The sequence below is a fragment of the Suricata suricatta genome, chromosome 7, assembly GCF_006229205.1.
Source record: "Suricata suricatta isolate VVHF042 chromosome 7, meerkat_22Aug2017_6uvM2_HiC, whole genome shotgun sequence".
Classification (NCBI taxonomy): domain Eukaryota; kingdom Metazoa; phylum Chordata; class Mammalia; order Carnivora; family Herpestidae; genus Suricata; species Suricata suricatta.
In genome coordinates this window covers 37,327,892-37,344,951 of record NC_043706.1, presented here as the reverse complement: position 1 = coordinate 37,344,951, position 17,060 = coordinate 37,327,892, and the positions used below count along the sequence as shown (strand labels likewise).

Sequence of the window (17,060 nt, the reverse complement as noted above, 5' to 3'; positions counted from 1 at the left end):
TTGGCATGTGTGGCACCTCCTCACAGGTAACAATTCATACCTCATTCTCTGGGGCTTGTCTAAATTTTTATCTGCTTATCAATCTAAGCAATCAGAGGTGACAATAGGTGCCAAGGAGAGTCAGTATTCTCTTGGAAGGCAACTACCTAGGGGAAACTGTCACAGGCTCTTTATACAAGGGGAAGCCAACCTCCTCAACAAGACTACAAGAGGCTACTTCTTTTAGAAAAGGAGATTTGGCTGGATTTAAGGGTTCAGGGTCTTCAGCTTCATCAGATCCCTCCATATGTTCCCATTCAATTTTTGGTGCACTGCTCTTTTCCGAGAGGAGCCTTGAGGTTAGCCCAAGAGTCTAAGAGGTTGAAATTCAATTTGCATTGTAATTCAACTGCCTGTGAGAGCTTAGACTTTGGGTTTAGCTTTCAGAAATCCTGTTGGCTACAGGTGATAAAGGTTTCTTTTCTGTCGGTCACAGGAGTTTTCAGGCACCCTTAGCAGAAGTTGGATGTGTATTTAAAGCCCTGGCATGTAATTTTCTTTCTCCAAGTCCTTACACAGTTAAAAGAAACCAACCAGCCCCATTATATTTCTTAATGTCACCAAAATATTCTATGGCAGAAACCACCTGGTCACCCAAAGCCTTGCCTTCTACAGACACTTGATTACAAATGTTTGCAGGTGACAGAATATAAGTAGCTGTTGACCACTGTTTGTCCATGTGCTACCAATGTCCTCTGTACCATGGGAAACGTGGTCATTAATGCCTTTAGTCTAATTAAATCAATCAGAGGACCCACCGAAACTAACCCAGAACCAATTCAGAGAACTCATCCTGATGATTCTGTTTCCTGAAATCACCTCTTGTACCAAATTCTATACAAGAGATACAGTAGGCTTAACAGAACATGGGATTTGTTTGAGGGATTTGACATTATTTGAAGGTGGTAAAATCTCAGTTTAGCTGATTTTCTCTAGTGCTGACTCTGAACTCACAGGGCAGGTGTTGGGAAGGGAAGACAGGAAGTGGGGGAGAACAGAAACATCTGGAAAACATCTGGACCCCCAGAGGAACAAACTGAAAACTGTGATTGTCTATCTGTCTCCAAGTTCTCTCCTTGAATGACCTGAAGGAAAAACCAGTGTTCTCTCTGCAGGGCCACCCCACCTCTGGCCCAGGATTGGGAGAATCTGCTGGAGAAGATCTCACTGGAGCTAGAGTTGCAGAGGGCCCAGCTACTGCCCATGCCAGCAAAAGGAGTTAGCAGATTCGCAAAACACATGTGACCTAAAACACTGGCTGAATTTCATCTTTTGGAGACTAAGTGTGGCAACTGCTTCTCTTCTATCTTTCGAGTCTTCTGTAGATTTCTCCCATGGCTCTAAACCAAATACCTATGGGGGAGGGAATTCTGAGAAACACAGTTCAGCTGCACTAAGTCCACAGATTTTTAAAGCTACCACAATATACTGGGCAGCTGGAAACACACATGCAAATGGACAGGTAGGAAAAACAGCATGGTGTCTTGGGCAAGCCTAAATATTGATGTCTATCCCAAATGAACCCAGACTATCCACACTGGGACTGCTGAGGAAAGCTGTCACAGGCTAACACATTTTCAGTGGTACCCTAATCCACTACTCTCTCTGGACCCTCCCTTTGCTGGTTTTCACTGCCCCTAGGCCTTATCTTTATATCCTGGCTCTGACCGTGGCCCATCAGATCAGTGACCTGCTCCTGGCCTACTTTCTGCCTCTGGCCTTGCTGGCCTGGTGCTGACCTTTGGCTTCCTGTAGGACCTATAAGGTGCCCAGCTGCTAAACCTCCTTAGTTTCCCCCCAAACAGCTGCTGTTCACCGGCCCCAACAGGGACAACAAGCAGGTAAATGAGTCATGCAAAGGAGTAATGATAATGGTGCTGCTGATGGTAAATTGTCTAGCACCTATGGCTTTTAAATGTCTTTATCTGTGCGAAGTCTGGACCAGTTTGAATGAATCATGCTCCTTCCAAGCTGCCTGGGGGGGGGGGGGGGGAGGGAGGGAGCTTGTGAGTAATAGACCCCTATGTGAATTACGGTTAAGAAAATCCTATAGCAGTTGGAGACTTAATGTAAAAATAGCCCATTCCCGCCTCTTTAGAAATGGTTTGCTTGGTTTTGCTCATTAAGTGTATATAATTGCACCTTAAAGTTGTTTTCCTTTGCATTTGTTTAATTGATAGTGCGGATGACTTTTTCCCTGAGATGATTTACCTTGAGTTAGCATTTTCTTCTCATGTATTTTCATCTCTTAGTTTGAGGAATCTGGGTATCGACCTTGTGTATTTTATCAAGTCTATATATTTTGGACAATAGATTTTTCTGATTATATTTAAATATATTTCACTCTTTCATTACTTTCTTTCTGGTATTTCTTTTATTGCTTTTCAATGTGCAAAAAGTCCTCGCTTTTATGGATGTCAGCATCCATCTTGTTCCTGATGATGTCCTCCGTTTTTAATATTCATAAATTTATTTCCCTCCAGAACTGAGATAAATGTTCTGTTATATTTTCTTTTAGACAATTTGTTATGGATTAGATTTTCAATTTACCTCTGATTTCTCTGGGGTCTGTAGAGAGTAATATTTAAGAGCCTGGACTTTGGTGTCAAAAAGGTATGAGTTCAAATTCTCTATTTTCTCCTTACTTCCTGCAAAACCACGGACAAACATTTGTCTTCTCTGAAGCTATTTTCTCAGATTAGTTTTCCATACTACCTTTTCTTTCTTAAATATTTCTAATAGTGAAATATAACACAGAAGAAGTACACAAAATATACATAGATACCTTATCATTTCTACATTATTTCTTTTATCCTTCATTCTCTCGATTAGATTCTTCTCTACCATATCCCATGGAGGTTTTAACTTTAATTGCACTAAATCTCACTTTTGTGTTGTCCAAGTGCGCCAAGGGGCACTGCTGGCTAACGTGATATCCTTGCGGGTGGGGGAGAGGGTATTTGGAGGCTGAGAAGAGAGTCACCACTCATAGACCTGATCATGGAGGTGACTCACCCAAGAGAGGATCTCAAAATGAATAAGCAGAAAAAGGAACCAGAAATTGGGACCTGAAAGTCAGTGTTGGGAGTCACAAGTGGGAGGTCAGACAGAGGTGGTGATGAAGAGATGAACAAAGTAGGGAGGAAGCTGTCAAAACTGATGACTGTGTCTGTGACGTGGGGCATCAAGGAGGGGCTCCCTTTATGACTTTGCCCCCTCTGATAGGCAGGGACAGAGCACAGACAGGAGTGAGGAGCACTGAGAAAATACGGGGCTGCTGTTCTCTTACTGCATTTGCTATTCCTAGGCATGAGGTGGTTCTCTCTCTCCAGGTTTTAATGTCTTCTTTTTGCCATTAAATATTTATAATGTTATTTGAATAAATCTCTCATGGTGCAGGTTGATATTCAAATTTTTATTACCATAAATGGGCTCTTCGTTTTCATTTTCCCTTCAGTGCGCCACCAGGACGTAATGACGCAATTGATCTTTGAGGCTGCATCTTGTATCTCATAACTCTTACAGAGCCCGTTTATTATCCCTGATAATTTTTTGGTTGATTTCTTTTGATTTTCTAGGTCACTGGTAAAAAAGCAACATTTTTATTCTTTTTCTTTTTATATTTATGTCTTGTATTGTCTTCCTTCTCCAGAAGTTATTGCAGACTCTTCTAGTTCTCTATTCAATAGGTAACAAGGAAGGCGACATCTTTGTTTGCTTCCTGTTTTGGCTTCCTTCTTTTTTTTTAAATGTTTTTTTAATGTCTTTATTTTTTTATTTTGAGAGACAGAGCAGAGAGTGAGCGGGGGAGGAGCAGAGAGAGAGGGAGACACAGAATCTGAGCAGGCCCCAGGCTCTGAGCTGTCAGGACAGAGCCTGATGTGGGGATCAAACCCACAGACTGAGATCATAACCTCAGCCAAAGTCGGATGCTTAACCGACTGAGCCATCCAGGTGCCCCCTTGGTTTCCTTCCTTTAATGAAATGACTAACATTTCTACAATAGGTACCGTGTTTTCCTGTAACAGTCACACAACATACGTAGGTTCAAATGAGATGAATAATCCACTTTAAATAATTAACGTAAATAATTTAAAGAAAGAAGCTATCCCCCTAATCTTGTATACAAAATGCATATTTAAACACACCAAAATTGTTTCTGGCACATATTAAGATAATAGGATGGCACTTGATGTTCTGCTTTTCTACTAATAAGCGTCAATTATGCTGAGGCTTTTCATTTCTGTGCGACAGTTTCGAATGCCATGATTAAACCTGTTTTGAGTTTAATGCTGCATTCTCTAAAAATTCTGTATTTTAGTCCTAGGTTTTACTAGGGATTTTTGCATTTGTTTTTCCAAAGTGAATTGTTCTAGTTTGCTTTCATGATTGGTATCTGTCAGATGTGAATGAGCCCCTATTTGCCTCAATGAATGTTAGCTAACATTTCATATTTTTTTATAATCTTAAAGACTACATAAAACTCAAGTACCCTTGATTTTTCTGAAAGTTAAGAAAATCACCTAGGGAATCCATCTGGAGTAGGTTCCTTGTATGGAATAAATCTTTAATTTCAACACCTATTATTTCTTATTCTGTTATTAGTCTGGTCGTGTTCTCCTTCTTCCCACATTAGCTCTTGAAATATAAAAACATGTATGAAGGATTATGCACTTCTAGTTAGATATCAACTTTATTACTGTGTAACCAAGAATAATTTCCTACTAAATTATAATAAATACAAAAGAAAAATGTATTTCCTTTCTCACTTACTGACTTTATTAATAATCTCCTTGAGGCTGAGATTCGGCCCAGTTCACCTAATTTTCCAAGGAGCCAAGTGCAATATGGAACTCACTGTAGGCGTTAAGTAAATGTATACAGTATGAGACAAAGGGTAAGCCCTTTCGGCAGGAGATGTTTGTTTAGTTTTCAAAGTTGCCCCTCCTCTATTTTATTCCCAATTCATACTTCGTCTTCATATCTTAGGAGTCTGAAATACTTTATGAAATAATATAATTTTTAATTATCTATATACCTTGCCTCGTCTGAAAAGGTGGGTTGAAATATTAAAGGGCATAAAAATATCAAATTTTAAAGATAATGAAAAATGTTAGGTATGAGAAAATAGACACCTTAAGCATTGAGGAGGGTTAGATATTTGCAATAAAATGGTAAAAAATTCATCTTTAACCTCATGGTCTCTCACAGTGTGTGTTTACTTTATGCGATTAAGTGCGGATATTGCCAAAGTTGAGATCTACCCGTCTCTTCCAGAGTCTCTGTACTTTCTCTCTTTGTGGGTTATGTGCTTGTGGCTCACCACCACCTCCTATAATGGTCTCCCCACCTGGGGATCTCACCCTGGCTGTGCCCGGCCAGGTAGGGGCCAAGGCCTCTACACCTGATACAATTTCTTTCCAAGCGATGCTCTTGTCCCACTGTCTGGGAAAGAGGCCTACGTGTGAATTCTTTCCACTTTACATATGATCTTTCTTTTCTCCTTGGCCCCTTTAAAATCTCATCTTTGTCCTTAAAGTTTAAAACAATTTGGGGCGCCTGGGTGGCTCAGTTGTTTAAGCGTCCGGCTTCGGCTCAGGTCATGATCTCACAGTTTGTGGGTTCGAGCCCCGTGTTGGGCTCTGTGCTGACACCTAGCTCAGAGCCTGGACCCTGCTTTGAATTCTGTGTCTCCCTCTCTCTATGACCCTCCCCTGCTCATGCTGTCTCCTTTTCTCTCAAAAATAAATGAAAACACTAAAAAAAAGTTAAGAAAAAAACAATTAATGAGTTGGTTTGGTGTCTAGTGAATGGAAAAATGCACCCACATGATATATCCACTGAGTTTGCTTTTTCCTTTCAGAGTACTTTTGTTTAAGGATTTCTTCTAAAAAGTGTCTCATATGTTGGGCTTCCTTTGCTTCTTCTGGCAACTTATATATTCACATGAGAACTTTTCTTGATCTGTTTTTAAGCTTCATAAGTTTCTCTTCATTTATCCTTTTAAGAAAAATGTATGGATACATAGTACTGTAGTATTCAGTTCTCAAGGAGAGCCAGGCCCTGCAATAGAGACTTACGTAGGAGTCTGATCCAACAAATGGTGCATTTCCAAATCTGGTTGCTGGAGGATGTGGTTTAAGGGGAAAGGAGGAGGAGGTGAGGCACTGGGGAGTTGAGGGAGTGATAATCATGGGACATGGAGAATTCCTCAAACTGATGTCACAAAAAGCCTGGAGCATGGACTCTGAGGCCCAGGGTCAGTGAGGGGTTTGCTGGAATCCATCACCCTCAGACTAAATCTGAGTTTAAAGGCATGCATGTTGCATATAGGAAGCCAGTCTTTCATGTGTTAAAACCAAATAGTAAACATGCTGGGGGAGTTGGACCTTCCTCTAAAGACATGAGCAGAAAGAAATAGAAAGTCCATATGAAGACAAAGCTGCCAAGAGCCACAGAACTTGCCTTCCTCATCCTGCAGCTCTGGTCCCAGGCCAGCTGTGAACTACAGTGCCTGAACCGGTTGGGAAAGCAAGGACCTCAGGTGACCAAGATCTGACCACAGCTTGCGGGAGCCAATCCATCTTTATGTGGTCTCCTTGAATTTTATACTTTATCAAGGCTTCCTTCTTTATCTGGAAATTAGTCTCTTCTGCCTTTCCTCTCCATGGGTGAGCTGGGGTTGCACGTTGGTGTCCCAGGAGGCAGGTTTGGGAAGGAGATATTGAGCTGTGATGACAGCCAAGGATAGTCTGGCCAACCCCTGGGAACTCTGGTTTCCTCACCCCCACTCCATCCATCAGGCACTGGGTATGGGATGCACTGAGGGGAGCCTGACCTTGGGCAAGTGGCTCTCTGTAGTTGCAGTGACTCTGAAGGAAAGGGAATGCCAGCTGTGGGCTGTGGGCCACGGGCCACCTGCTGCTAGCACCATGTCAGTGGGGCAACACTGAAGGGGCGTGGGGAGCACTTCCCAGTGCCAACCACAGGCCCTGCACCAGGGCTGGGAATCACCAGCTGGAAAAGCTCTGTTTGCAAAGAGCTCAGACTTCATACTATGGGAGGGGAACAGGGAAGAACACAACCCATTTTCATATAATGCAGCAATTACTGTAATTGAAGGGTTCTTAAAGTGTCAGCATAGGTTTGTGTGCAAGTATGTAGAAAGGATTATTTATAATTACATGGGTGTGAAATTAACTCTTAAAACAAAATATTTTGAAGTCTACACTCAGCTACAACTCTTGTTATTCTATTTACAAACCCAGCAAATATTCGGTAAAAAATGATCATTTTCCAGGGGACTTTTGAGTAATGATCCATCAATTCAAGATGAACACATTTAATTCTCTCTAAACAATCTAATTTACACACTTAACTAAATTTACTAAGTATTTTAAGCTATATTCATATATTAATATTTTGTTTCCTTATTAAGGCCTTTAAATGCCTAAGAGGGGAAATTCATGACTGTAACTAAAGAAAATCTTCTGAAGTATTTAAACAATTGTATTAAATTGACTTCATTTATAAATATCGGGCTAACCCTGACACTTTCACTAAACTAATGCACATCATTTTATAACTTTCAACTCTAAAATCACAGGCCTAAAATCTATTAGTTTTACATTGGTTTCTTTAACAAATATATTGCAAGGGATTTATTCATTCATTCATTCATTCATTCATTTATTTATATTTGAGAGAGAAAATGTGTATGAAGTGAGAAAGAGTGACAGAGGGGGAGAGAGAAAGAGAAAGAGAGAGAGAATCTCAGGCAGACTGCACACTTCTCACGGAGCCTGATGTGGGGCTTGATCCCATGACCCTGGGATTATGACCTGAGCAGAAATCAAGGGTCAGACACTCAACTGACTGAACCATCCAGGCACCCTACAAGAGAATTTTTAAAAATATGAAGTGCTTACCCATGAATTTAAAAACTGAAAAATCCAATTAAAAAAAAGACAGTCTCTTCAGCAAATGGTGTTGGGAAAACTGGGCAGGAAAACTGGACAGTGACATGCAGAAGAATGAACATGGGCTACTTTCTTATACCATATACAAAAATAAACTTAATATGGATGAAAAACCTAAACTTAAGACAGGAAGCCATCAAAATCCTAGAGGAGAAAACAGGCAACAACCTCATTGACCTCAAACACAGCAACTTCTTACTTGATACATCTCTGGAGGCAAGGGAAACAAAAGCAAAAATGAACTATTGGGACCTCATCAAGATAAAAAGTTTCTGCATGGTGAAGGGAACAATTAGCAAAACTAAAAGACAACTTACAAAATGGGAGAAGATATTTGCCAGTGACATATCAGATAAGGTTAGTATCCAAAATCTATAAACAACTTACCAAATCAATACTCAAAAACCAAATAATCCAGTGAAGAAATGGGCAAAAGACATGAATAAACACTTTTCCAAGGAAGACATCCAGCTGGCTAACAGACACATGAAAAAATGCTCAATATCATTCACCATCAGGGAAATAACAAATCAAAATCACAGTGAGATACCACCTCACACCTGTCAGAATGGCTAAAATTAACAACTCAGGGAATAATAGATGTTGGCAAAGATGTGAAGAAAGAAAAACTCTTTTGCACTGCTGGTAGGAATGTAGACTGGTAGTCACTCTGGAAACAGAATGAGGGTTCCTCAAAAACCTTAAAATAGAACTACCCTATGACCCAGCAATTGTACTACTAGGTATGGATTCAAAGGATACAGGAGTGCTGTTTTGAAGGATACAGGTGCACATGCACCCCAATGTTTATAGCAGCACTGTAAACAATAGCCAAAGTATGGAAAGAGCCCAAATGTCCATCAACTGATGAATGGATAAAGAAGATGTGGTATATATACACAACAGACTATTACTCAGTGATTAAAAAGAATCAAATCTTGCCATTTGCAACAGTGTGGATGGAACTAGAGTATATTATGCTAAGTGAGTAAGTCAGAGAAAGACAAATATCATATGACTTCACTTATATATGGAATTTAAGATACAAAACAGATGAACATAAGGGAAGGGAAGCAAAAATAATATAAAAACAGAGAGGGAGATAAACCATAAATATATCTCTTAAATCTAGAGAACAAACTGAGGGTTTCTGGTGGGGTATTGTGTGGGGGGTGGATGGGCTAAATGTGCAAGGGGCATTAAGGAGGACACTTGTGGGGTGCCTGGGTGGCTCAGTCAGTTAAGTGTCCGGCTTCGGCTCGGGTCATGATCTCACGGTCCGTGGGTTCGAGCCCCGCGTCGAGCTCTGTGCTGACAGCTAGCTCAGAGCCTGGAGCCTGCTTCAGATTCTCCCTGTCTCTCTGACCCTCCCCTGCTCACACTGTCTCTCTCTGTCTCTCAAAAATAAATTAAAAAACATAACAAAAAGAACTTAAATGAAAAGGAGGACACTTGTTGGGATGAGCACTGGGTGTTATATATGTAAGTGATTAATCCCTAAATTTGATTCCTGAAATCGTTATTACACTATATGTTAACTAACTTGGATTTAAGTTTAAAATAATAATAATTAAAAAGAAAAATAAGTAAGTAAAATCTAATATAATATTTAAGAAAAAACTGAAGAGCCAATCATTATGTATAGTCTTTACTTGCTTTTGATAAAAAAAATTAAAAAAATTTTATGACCCAACAGTTGAAACATGTGAACGCTGACTGAACACTTGTTGTTATTAAGGAAGTATTATTACTTTTTCTTTATATATAATGTGCTGTGACATCTGGGATTTGTTTCCCAATTACGTGGGAGCAAAGAAGTTATGTGGACAGGGAAGGTTTGTCCTTGAGTCGATAATAATTGTTGAGCTGGGTGATGGGCTCTTGGGGGCTCATTGGATTATGCCACAAAGGTTTGTATTTGTTTGAAATTCTGCACACTAAACAGTTTTTAAAAATTAAATTGCAATTTTAACACCAACTTCCAAGATTCCTTAAGATATCATATTTTCAGTAAAAACACATAAAATAATAGATTCACAGAATGTCCCTGTGTTGGCAAACCATCTTCTTTACAAATCCAAAAGCATGAATGCCATTGGTGTGGTTTCTTTTGCCATCTTTTCTAAAGCACTTAAGACTGCAAAGACATGCACTACGGAGGGAGGCTCAGTCCCGGGAATTGGCACCCATTGGTCTGGGTGGAGGCCTGAAGGTCTGCATTTCTCACAGCTTCCTGGTAATGCTGATGCTTCTGGCTCAGGGGCCTCAGTTTAAAAGACACTGTTGCAAGGCAAGCAGGTTTACTACCTAAAGAGAGTGGAGATTACTGGGTCAAATACTCAGGTCCACTATACTGAAAGTGTGTACTGTGAACTGAAGTTGCTTTTTAAGTTTATTTACTTAATTTAAGAGGGTGAGCAAGGGAAGTCAGGGAGGGGCAGAGAGAGAGAGAGAGAGAGAGAGTGAGAGAGAGAGAGAGAGAGAATACCAAGCAGGCTCTGGGCTATCAGCACAGAGCCCTATTGCAGGGCTCAGTGTCCTAACTGTGAGATCCTGACCTGTGCCAAAATCAAGAGTCAGATGTTTAACTTACTGAGCTACCCAGAGGCTCCTGAAATTTCTTTCTACAACATCTGTGTGCTTGGTTTTTGTTATGATAGCTATAAAGAGGTGTGTGGGCGGGGGGAAGGCTTCCTTTTCATTTAGGTTTTTGCAGTCTTTGTCCCGTGTTAAGATCAGACCCTTAAATAATTACATCTTCTGAGAAGGGCCTAGGGAAGGGATAGATAATTTCCTTTATTCAGTTAGCTTCCTCTATTGCCTGCCTGAACTTGCCATATTTGTAGCTCTCTTAAGACATTTTAGTGTCAGGGCATCTGGGTGGCTCAATCAGTTAAGCATTCAACTCTTGATTTTAGCTCAGGTCATGATCCCAGGATTGTGGGATCGAGCCCCACATTGGGCTCTGTGCTGACTGTGGAGCCTTCTTGAGATTCTCTTTTCTCTCCCTCTCCTCCTCTCCTCTGCTCTCTAAAAAAATGAAAATAGGGTGGCTGAGTTCATTAGGCTCAGACTTTAACTCAGGTCATGATCTCATGTTTCATGGGTTCAAACCCCACATTGGGCTCTGTGCTGACAGCTGAGAGCCTGGAGCCTGCTGTGGATTCTGTGTCTCCCTCTCTCTCTCTGACCCTCCCCTGCTCATGCTCTCTCTCTCTCTCTCTGTCAAAAATAAATAAACATTAAAAAATTATTTTTATGTAATAATTAAAAAGTAAAAAAAAAAGACATTTTAGTATCTTCTGCTCTGGCTGGGAAGACATTTGAATGCAAGATTTTAGGGTCCTGAATTTCCTCATGTTTTGTCTGATGTCGTGGCCAAAGCTCTTGTAGTCTGTTGGTTATGTAGCTACAGCATCACAGTCTGCCTGGGGAATCAGGAAAGGTTTCATAGAGGAGGTGGTTGTGAGGTGAGCCCCAAGGGGTGAGCGGGAGTGTGGCATGTGGACAAGGGAAGCAGAAGCAGAGGGAACAGCCTGGTGTTTTCACAATTTCTGGAACGTCGAATGGTGTGTGTTGAGGATTAGAGGGCAGGGAAGAATGAGAGATGCGGCTGCACAGGCAGGCGGGGACCAGGCATCACGGGGCCCGGCCTCATGCACCGTGCTGGGTAAGAGCTGGATTTACCCTGGAGACACTGAGGGAGCCAGTGAAGAATTTTGAGCGATAGAGTGACCCTATGGGATTTGCATGTTCAAAAGATTATCCCGGCAGCTGTTTGGAGGCTGGACTGGGGCTCATGCCCAGAAGCAGGAATTTACCAGTAGGGAGATTATTTGAGTAAAAGCAATATGTGAATACTTGTCTAGGGTAATCACAGCAGGGATGGGAAGAGAAGACAATAAGAAGGGGTGGATATATTTGCATGCTGGTGTGCGTGCATGTATGTGTTTGTTATATGCCTTGTCTTGAAAGTATTTGAGGCAGCTTAAGTAAATGCATAATACTGAAACACTTATAAAATCTTTAATAAAGGTAGAGGAAGCAGAACAAACAGAAAAGCAAAACAGGAAGTTTAAGATGAGGCCATGAAAGAAGTTCACATTGGGGCATTTAGGTCCTTCCATTTGCCCAGGGTGGGTCATGAACTTGTCCAACTTTCTAGAAATCAGTAGAAAGGGAGGCTCAGTCCATTATTTGATTCATAATCCCATTATATAAAAGCATTCCAGCTGTTTGGGAAGACCATGGGGAGGATTAGTTCTGAAAACAGAGAAATGTCTCCCATGGGGACTCAGAAGGAGAACAAAGGTTGATGTGCCAAACCAAAGCCTCAATGTCACAGAGGAAGGGATCTTGTTTTTTAAGAAATCATTCCTATGGTAAAGAGTCAAGAATTCAGACTGAAAGATGGCAATTGGTCACCATCTTTGCCCTCAGTGAGGGGTCTGGTGGGTGGCTACCAGACCAGGCTGTCTGACTGGCAAATGTCTATCCTGTCAAGGAAGGAGTAGATACCTTTCTAGAAACAAAACCAAACCAACAATCACAATAAATAGCAGGGAGACTCTGGAGGAGGACAAAACATAAACAAGCAGATATGGAAGATGGTGAGGCTTCTGAGCATGCTCCAAGCCAAAGGATTGAGCCAAGGACTTGATGTCTCATAACCAGAAGACTGAGGCATTGGTTAGCTTGTTAGACCAATGGCTTCGGTCAATTGGTTGCATGGTTGTGCAAAAGGAAACAAAGTAGCAGAAGAAGTAGCTTCTGGGTTGGGTGATGGTGAGGACAGTTGTGAGTTCACTTTGGGGCCATGCCTGAAAACATAACCAGGTTTTTTGTGGTTTAGTTTTGGTTTTCCCGTGCTGTTGGTGCCTCCAACTATATCCTCTTGGCCTACTGAGGAGGTCACCAATAACAGTGGCCCTGGCTTCCCATGGCTTCCTGCATCTCTCTGCCTTAGAGTGTTTTCTTCTTGCTGGCGCTAAGTAGGTTGGAAGTGTTATGAGTTAGTGTCTCAGGAGCGATCCTCAGCCAATAATGGACAGGACTTGGTGGATAAATACCAAACTTCCTGACCCTCCAAGTGGACAATTCTTAGGTATGTCCTCATACTGTCTTATGCAACCTGTGGGACAGGTGCCAGTTGCCCACAGTGGTGACCCACTCATCACTGAGCTCATTATTGGCTGTCTAACTTCCCGCTCATCATGGAGCTTCCTGGGGTCACTTTCTAATTACCCCTTGCATGCAAATCCTTATGAGGGCTATCACCACAGGTCAGCATTTTACAGTACCCATATATACTAACTAGTCCTTTCTCAGGTGGTTCCTAAGCAGCAGAGCCCGAGATGGGGATTCTTGTTTATGATTTATTGGGGGCAGTGCTCCCAGGAGAAGAGGAATGGGGGGAAAGGAAAGTAAAGGTAGGTAAAGATGTGGTATCAGATAGCCACTTGCATTAGCCTGATCCCATAGGGAGCTCTGATATGCAAATTGCGCTGTTAAAGTTGATCCCACTTTGAGACCAGGAGGCCAGCCTTTTGTGTCCTCTGTGCCAGTAGGTGTGTTGACTGAGGTCTGGAGAAGTCTGTCTGTTATACAGCCTCCTCCAGCAAAAGACCTATCTCTTAGTCACCTCCCAGTAGAGGCTCCCTTTGGCTTTGAGTGATTCACCTGAATAGACAAACACCAGCAGCAAGCCAGCAGATAGAGAGGTGCCACCAGTGCCCTCTACAGGTCTTCTAGAGCATTACAGGCTTGGCACATTGGTTTTCAGCAGCCATTTTTCTCTACATTTACACCAGTGGACTCTGCCAGATAGTATATGGGAGAAAGAGCTAGATAAGGTCTGATGCCTGCACTCAGGAAGCTTGCTGTCTAGAGAGGGAACCAGACAGGAATACAATTATCAAGAGAACAGGAAAACCACACTGTGCAGAGGTGAAAGCAAACGGCAGTAGAACCTTAGCCAGAGATGGAGAATTTCCATGTTGGGGAGGACAACCCTATAAGGCTTCATAAGGAAGCAATATTCCAGGTGATACTTAAATGTCATCCTGAAGACACTCCCAATGCTAAAAGATCCCTTAGACTCTGTGAGGCTCTGAAAGCTGTTAGAGTTCCCATCACCAGGAATGCTTGCTACCCTTCCCCAACTCCCACATACCCCACGCTCTTGCTCTTCATGTTGGAAAAGCAAGCATTTGGTTTCAAAAACTGGTGTTTTTTATTTGGTCTAATTTAATTTTTTTTTCTTTAAAATATTAGGTCATTCTTAGGAGGTTGCTGTGGGCATGTTCTTCTTTGCTATACTGCCCAGGGCCTTCTACACAGTTGGAAGAGCTCATCTCCCTCTCCGTGCTCAATGGCTTCCAAGTCTTCACCAAAAAACCCAGGAATCCTCCCCTGGGGCTAAGACAAGGGCTGGGTGGTCAGTTGGTTGGGTCCTAGGCCTCCATAACCATGAACAGCTTCCCTCTCCTCGCCTCTGCCCTGTGTGGTCTGAAAAGATCCACTCCCCAAGTAACAACATAATAGGTTTTCCCCAGCAGTGTTCAATTCCAATTTCCTGTCTGGCCATGGGCCACCCTGAACCATTCCTTAATAAGGTCCACGTTTTAGAGCCTACTTAAAGCCTGGGTTACGCAGGGGCTACCAACAGTTTGGGAATGTATTAAAGGAAATGGAGCTTTTCTTTAACTGTCTACTGCTGCCCTTGGACTCCTGATCCTTTCCTCACCCCAGTGATTTTGATGGGAAGGTGCCCACTCCAGGAGTGGGGGTGGGGTGGGGAAGGGTGGGCGGTGCCTGGAGTTCCTGGAAAGCACAGGAATTCTCCAGGAAGGAGACACAGATTCAATCTCAAAGCTCTTCTCCATTTATTTAATCTCTCAAGGTTTCAATCAGCCAGCCCTTGCCCGACTAACGCCACGGACCAGAAAAAAATCATATTTCCTCTTGAGGGAATCATTTATTTCACTCAGCACAGCTGCTACCTCAGAGACTTCCCAAAGACAATCTAGAAGGAGCCCCACTTCTCCCCAGTCCTTTCTGCCTCATCCTTCCCTCTGGGGCTGGGACGTCTGGGAGAAAGAAAGTTCCAAATCCACAGACTCTGCCTTCAGGAATCTGACACAGTGGGAGGGTGACAGGCTGCAGGAAGGGGTGGCTGTGCTCTCCGTGAGAAGCTTCGGAAGGAGGAGAGGTGGTTCCCCCAGAGTCCTACTCCCTGGGCGGTTTTCCCTGCTATCTCACCAAAAGACAGAAGCAAAGAAGGAGGGAAGGGATCTGGAACTTTCCACATGCCTTGAGCACTAATAGGGATTTTATAGAATGTTTGGTTATTCAATCTTCTCTATTATTAGTCTCATTTTTCTAGTGAGGAAGCTGACGTTGCCCAGGGCCACATGGCTTGGAAGTGTTGGCACAGGATTAATGATCGCACGTTCCCGAGGCCAGTCCAAAGCCTGTGGTCTTTCCACTTTACCTCACTGATCAAGTGAGTGGAGGTTTGTTAAGCAAATATTAAATATACTCACCCCTGAGTCCGTGGGGCTATTTCTCCCACTGCCAGACAGCACGGTGCTGGGAAACCACAGAGGAGAAGGGGTAATGCTCTTCCTAGCTCAGCTGAAGCCCTAGTCTAAACGGGTTCTTCTTTTCTCAAGGTGCCGGGCCCTGCCAGCTTAGAGATCCAAATACCATGGGAGAGATGTTCCAGCGGGGGTGGGGGGTGGGGAATACACCAGGTCTGGGAGAAACATGGGATCTGCATGCTACATGCCTCGCCTCCAGGTCCCCACAGACACATGCAGGGCAAATGGGGCTCCTCTGGCTTGTTCCTGTCTCTCATCGGTACGCAAACCAGAGCTGCACGCAGCAGACCAGCTGCAGACCGTCTCCCTATATTTCAGAGTGCATGTGTGGATGGTACTAGATCTAATTCTCACATCACCTGCATAACTTATGCAAGGCAGGTGCTACGCTTCCATTTTTACCAAGGTAGTGTGGCTCTGTGATGAGCCTCCTCCCTCCTGACAGCCTTTGGAGGATTGCCTCAGCTCAAGAGAGCCCCATGCCCCAGGTCACACCCCTCCCAGAGCAGCGCAAAGCCAGGGACAGATTGACACAGGGACAGACCAATGCAGACCAATTCCATTCTCATACCCCTCACAGGGTTGGGGGAGGCTTCCATAGAGTTGAGCACAATAGCTCGACTTCTCCATTGACGCACTCCTGCTTCCTCCCATTCCCTTCCCAGGTGCTGATCCCAGGAGCACCCCCTGAGAAACCTCCTGCCTGCTAACCTCCACCTCACAGTCTTCCCTGGAGCACCCCTCACACTGAGGCCTAGGCATGAGGTGATATGAGGTAAAAGAAGGAGGCCCCCACGGAACGTCAGGAGTCTTCCCTTGTGTGGTCTGTTTTGCCTTGAACATGCTATGTGGCCTTGAACAAGCCATTTGTCTCTGGGACTCAGTTTCCCTGTTTGTACCAGGAGAGTTTGGACAAGTTCTTAGATCACTTGACTTAAAAAAACATCATGCAAGAACTATGAGTGGAACCCACAACTCTCACACTTCACCAGCTCTCCCCACCGATCCCTGACTTTGTAGCCAGGATCTGGGCTTGGTCCCTGGGACTCCCAGAAGGACTACCTCATGAGCCCAAGCAGAGAGCTCAGGAAATCATTCTCCAAGATTGGACACTGCCTGCTTTCCACGTTCTGTCACAGGAGACCCTCACCAGATGGGGAGAGCTTCATTCTTCAGGCAACTTCCACTGGCTTGGCATTTCATGCACCAAGGGTCAAAGCCTCCTGCCCCCCAGTGACCCCCAAGCCTGGTGCCATCCTTTGCCTTATCTGACAAGATGAAGGTGCTGGGTGCCAGGGAGAGGGGGGTGCTGTGCTGCTTCATGTATGGATACATTTACACCCAGGAGTATGGGATGTAGGCATGGATATATGTAGTAATGAGACCACATATACCAGGCACCAGATCTATTCCCCGCTCCACCATGCCCTTCTCTATGGTG

At 43.3% G+C, this 17,060-nt stretch overlaps 1 long non-coding RNA gene across 1 annotated transcript; it reads left to right on the top strand.

Annotated features, from left to right (window-relative positions):
• The first annotated feature begins 6,404 nt into the window (after positions 1–6,404).
• LOC115295527 lies at positions 6,405–16,490 on the top strand. The gene is made up of 3 exons (XR_003910448.1): positions 6,405–6,583; positions 15,389–15,522; positions 16,285–16,490. It is a non-coding gene; the product is annotated as an uncharacterized LOC115295527 (long non-coding RNA).
• Positions 16,491–17,060: the final 570 nt, after the last annotated feature.